Here is a 6,111-nt window from a genome sequence, read left to right on the forward strand (position 1 = left end):
TTGCCGCAAGGCTTCTAGTCTGCCGGAAAGCCAGAAGAAGAATAATGGCTACCTCTGGTGTTCTCTGCCTGTCAGTTGCCACATGGGTCTTCTCTGTGACCATTTAGGTAGGTGAGTAGATTGAAACCCTGGGTTATGCTTTTAAGCCGGACACATTTTGATGCAGTTTGTCTGTCTGACAGAAATCCAAAGTTCCCCTTCCTGGAGTGCTGTGGTATATTTCTTGGTCTACTGAGCACATGGTGTAAGGTAGGAATTACCAGCAGCAAATTATAATGGCTACTGAAAGTAAAAGTTATTGCACATTACTGGTAAACCTGTTTTTAATGTGTACATGTTTTCTGACTTGCAGGTTGTCAGCTGCTGTTTTGCCTTGGTTTAGTTTTTTTAGTATTTTTATTCAATTAGTACGTCTTTGTCAAAGGGCCACCAGGCGGCACTCTCCCAGTTTGGTCTGCTTTTATTTTATTTATGACCAACTGTTTTTATATTTTTACTTTGTTTCCTCTTCAGTGGAGCTAGTAGCCAGCTTGTGGTGGAGGCTAGGCACGCTAGTGTGGGTCCCTGCACAGTTTGTAGTGATAATGGCACTGGGACATGGTTTGCGGTGACGCGATTTGCAGTGAACCGGTTTGCAGTGACTTATCGATTGCAGTGAGCACATGTGGTGGGTAAGTTGATGCACCCCTGGAACACACCCTGAGTTAGATTGCCTATCCACAGCTGGCCTCTGCCCACTTCCCCTTTTTCATTTGGTAATTTTAATTAACTTGGAGTGTAATTTGTTTTAAAAAAAGAATTTACCTTTTTAAATTGTCAACATTGTAATAAACACTTCTATATTTTCTACTTAAATTTGATTATCCTAAATTGATTCACCTACATTTCTAATCACCCTCTTCTCAGGCACTTCCAGCCTTTAACCATTTTTTATTTTCAATACATTTATTTTTCCAACCACGTCTCTGTCTTGCTTCAGTTAACGAACCTGTGTAGCTTTTGTATAACTGGGTATTAAGGTAGAAGTAAAGTATATTTTGGGGTGAAAGTCTCCAAGTGGAGTTGTTGGATAGTTAGATTCTGGTGGTGGTTAATTACTGCACCGCACCTTGCCACATTATGAAGCTCCGCACAGCAAACCACAGGGTTAGAGAGGTTAGAGAAATTCCACATTACCACAACCTGGGGCCTGTTTCACAAAACCAAGATAAGGGATTAAGCCGGGATTTATCAGTTATCCTGGATGATTTAAGCCTTGACTCGGTTTCACGAAAGTGGAGGCACATAAATCACCATGGAGATTTATTCTGTGCAGCTAGCCTGCTCCCGACCAGGCTAACAGTCAGGATTTATTTAATCCTGGAGCCTTTTCTGATCACCCAGCAGTGGTTTTACCCTATTGTTATCAGCCTGGATTAAAATACAACAGGTGCATATCGCTGTTCCTTTAAGTACTGTTATTATTTAAAGTTGTGACCATTATTTTTTTTTAATAATTATTCATGTGACAGTCATTGTTACTGTTATATTGCTGTATGAAGACTGCTGTTCATATTGTTAGAAGTTTGATGAATATATTATGGCAGTTGTTGAGATAATTAGAAAAGGCTGATAACATTTCAAATGTGTTTTAAATGAAGTCTGTTACTAAGGGCAATACATACAATGCTGTACATTTCTATAGTTGACCAATGCACCTCGAATTATTTTAGTTGATTCATTTTTTTTAATTCTTTAACAATAAGGATCATGTTTGTTCCTCTTCCATGTGCATTCTATTTGGCATTCTTAGCACACAAATTGTGTTGTCCAGTAAACTGGGACTATAATTTGGGAGGATTGTACATTTTAAGAACATATCCTAATTGTACAATCCTCCCAAATTATAGTCTTAGTTCACTGGACCAGTAACTATCTAGTGATGTAGGCTACTGTACATTCATGTACCAACAGGGGAGAGGACACCACAATGGTTTTTGACCTTATATTTAGCTCCGGGGGGGGGGGAATAACTGATGAATATACTCTGTTCCATTCATGTTTACAGTGTGCATGGAATTTATCACTTATCTTTATAGTTTCTAGATTTTAGAGTCACATTTCTTCAGTGTCTTTATTTTCTATGTTCATATATACAAGGGAGCAAGGCATATAATATGTAGAGAAGGAAACTCGTCCTCTATAAAAAAAATAAATAAAAAAACACGAGAAAAAGCGTGGCAGATAATAGCGGACAGACTGAATGATAGTCTAAAAATATACATTTATGAACTACTGCTCTTAACTGAAACCATTCAATGAGTCCCTTGTCATTTGCAAAAGCAAACAGTTGTACACTTTGCCTTAAAAGCGAGCAGTGGAAGTTAATATGACTTAGGAAATTTATATTTTAGCCCATGAGAGAGAGGGAGGAACAGAGTGAAAGATATTTATGCATCATATTCTAGTGTTGTAGAAAATTGATCTTCATGATAAATTTCCTGAGTAACATTATCTTCTGGTTACTTTTAAGGCAAAGAGTACAACTGTTAATTTGTGCAAATGATTAGTAGCCTAATCCTTGAATGGAATGATTATGACGGTTTCAGAGCAGTGGTCAGTTAATGTATATATTTAGGCTATTTACGCATTCAGTCGGTCCGTGATCGTCTGCTACGCTTTCTCTCACTGTTTCATTACAGCGGCCGTGTTTCTTTTCTTTTTATACAAATAATGTGTTTCACGTCATCATACTTCCACAAGAAGCTGCTGCTCACTCTGTATAAAGTATATACAATGCGTATTCTCCATTTTGGCATCAGTAAATCTGTGATCGACCTCGCGGTCTTTTGAGGAAAGCCGTGGACGCGCATCTATCTGAATTAGTTCATCCTGACTCGCTCCTCCTGACTCGCTCCTCCTCCTCGGCCTTCGTGAAACGCACCAAGCCAGGATGCTCAGATTAGACTAGGTCAAGTCTCGCTTTATCGGTTATCCTGGATTTATATATTCTGCTTTTGTGAAACAGGCCCCAGGTATTAGTGCTTTGTTGGATTTCTCATCAAAATATTGTCAAAGCCCAGTCTCCAAAATAAAGGCCTCCATTTTCTTACAGTCACATGAAAATCTGTAAATTGCAAATGACCTATAATCTACACGGTAAATAACCTATATCTTATTTTAATTGTGTTGCAAGTATTGGAAAACATTTCTTACTTGTCAAATGTTTTTGCTTGCTTTCATGATTCCACTTTTATTAACCATCAGAGATGGGGACTCGAGTCGCACTTAGGTCGCACAAACAGCTGACTTTAGACTTGACTTGCGACTCGACCCGAAAGACTTCAGACTTGAGCTTCGATCGAGACTCGTCAACAACCTGTTTTCATGCAATTATTGCTTTTTAAATCTAAATGTATTCATGTATTTCTATTTTCTTTTATTGGCGCATATATACGTTGGGGAAACGTATGACGAGCTGCATGTCCCCTGCCCTTTGCCATAATGTGCAACATAACGCATTCACTATGCCTATGTGCTGCACTCAGGGCTCAGGGGGGAAAGTTAGGACAATTCCAAGGGCCCATGACTGACAGGGGCCCCAAAAAATAGGTAAAACCTAATATAAAATTATTAAACCATCATTCAGCATATATATTTCAAATATAATAAAATGAATGATCTCTTTGTTTTTGGCAGTAAAAGTTAAATATCCCCATTGACCAAAAAGTAAACATCCATATTGACCGACCACCCCCCTGTATCTGCATGAAATGGTTTGGTCCTGCCTAGCGCACTCAGTGACGGTGTTTAGTTGCAGTCAGTAGATGCGCCAGAACTACTAGTGAGTGTTGCCAAGTAACGTTAAATCAAAATCTGGTTTTCAAAAAAGGAACGAGAAAAGAGAGAGGAAAGACAAAGGAAAGGGTGTCAAACTGTAACCCAGTTTTTCACCAAGAAAGGTGGGTAGCCTGTAGTCTGTGAGTGGGATTAACCTGTTGGCTTAATGTCCATAGTGAAATAAGCTAACTAGCTACAGACTAGTGTTAGCCTACATTTAATCACCATTTATCAGTGCAGGGAAACATTTAGCAAGATATTCATATTAAATCATTGTCCCTGCCCCTTTTAGCAGACTTAACAACAGATGAGTCAGCAGCACCCCAGTCTCCCCCTAACTGAGCCCCTCCCTGTCCCAGTGAAGAAGGTGAGCAACATTGTGGTCAGTGACATGCCTGTTATTGGAGAGAAAAGTTGGGGTTTCCCAGAGTCCTTTGTTCTTATTCATACCTTTTAATTTGATGTCACTGGTACTGTTAGTTTGTTATGACCATATTCCAAACCTCAAAACCTTTTGATTTAGTAATCACTTGATCTGTTTTGTAGCACTATAATAACCCTGGTGTGGAAATTCCATTTTACATGTCTACTTTATTTTCTTATTGGCATATATGTGCTAAGTTAAAAAATCTGCTGTTTTCATTGTTTTGAGGATGATGTTAATTTATTTTGATTGAAAAGTTAATATATATTTAAGGTGGTGGTTTTTCTTTTTTCAAATCTTTCATTAATAATTATAATAATTAATATTTTTTAAGAGAATTTTCCATTTTGTTCAATTTTACAGTAAAAATACACTGAGACTGTAAAAGATGGCATTCAGCACATTTTTTATGGTTGCTTTTAATCTTGCATCAAATAGTGAACTGTACACTAGACTTGCATGCATGTACAAATCACCAGCAGTAAATATTGTGCTAGCACTAGTATTGAACTACAAGAAGCAAGACAGTTTCAAGCCTTTAATTAGAGTTATGTAAAGCTTTTGATGGGACAGTTAGGTCCTAGAGATGTGGTGACAACAGCTGTGCAGAGGAGGCCCAATTTGATTTTTTGTCATGGGGCCCAAAATTCCTGCTCCCATATTAAAAAAAAAAAAAAAAAAAAAAAATCTCAAAACGCACCCAAATAGGTCAATCACTTGCTGTGTTGCTGAGAACTTTATACATTATAGAGTGTGGTCTAGACCTACTCCTATCTGTAAAGTGTCTCGAGATAACTCTTATGATTTGATACTATAAATAAAATTGAATTGAACAGGCAAATTGTATTGTTATAGTTAGTAGTTGCTGAGGCTCAGACATCCATGGCGCACAGGAGGCGGGACACAATTATCCATCTCCCCAGGAATAAACGCTGTGTCGGGTGGCCAAACTCATGTGATGCGTAATTGATCCCGTGGATGATTTGTAGACTATTAAGTGAACAAGGTGGACCCGGTCCACCAAACACTGGGCCGTCTTGACTGTCTTAATTCGGCACATATTTCTGTTACAGTAGCCCTATTTACTATTTCATTATTTCATCCATGTGTGGAGCAGCAGATCTGTGCACATTGTCACCTGCCGTGGAGACACTGGCCTCACTAACCTCTCCTCCTCTGAGTCGGATCTCCCTCGCGCTGGACTCGGTTTCACTGAGCGTACTAACACTTCTCATTGTGTGTAATTTGGACTGTGTTAGGGTTGGTTAGGGACAGATCAGATGGCCAGAGACTTGAGAATTAACTTGGACTCGAGCTCAAAGACTTGAGACTCGATTTGGACTTCAAAAAATGACTTGTGAACATCTCTGTTAACCAATATCTTAAATTATTACCATTTCTCTCAGATAAGTTTGTTTTGTAGCTAGCAGTCTAAGTGAAAGTTTCTCATGTGCTAAAAGCCTCTCCTCTGCAGCCTCTTCCCTCCATCCCCATCAAAACCCTCCACCCACAGCAGACACGGACGTCACAGTATGTTACAAGAATACAAACGGCTGTCTGTCAAGCAACTGTAGTTTCAAGCAAAGCTTCGAGTTTACCTAAATCCATCCTGAGTTGATAGACAAACACCCTGCTTGCAGAATTTATCTCAGTGCAGGTCTTTGAGGTTATTCTTGGTGGTTTTTACATTTCAGGTGGAGCCAGCAAAAGAAGAGATCATAAAGCAAAATCTATAATCTCCCAAGAAAAACAGTGGGTCCTAATGTGTTTTAGGGATGAGACGTCCTTTCCTCCGATGCATCACATGAATTCGTCAGCTGTTTGGCTTTGAGACGGCCTTCGTGGAAGAGGGACGGAAAAACGTTCGG

Source organism: Sander lucioperca, chromosome 10, assembly GCF_008315115.2.
Source record: "Sander lucioperca isolate FBNREF2018 chromosome 10, SLUC_FBN_1.2, whole genome shotgun sequence".
Lineage (NCBI taxonomy): Eukaryota > Metazoa > Chordata > Actinopteri > Perciformes > Percidae > Sander > Sander lucioperca.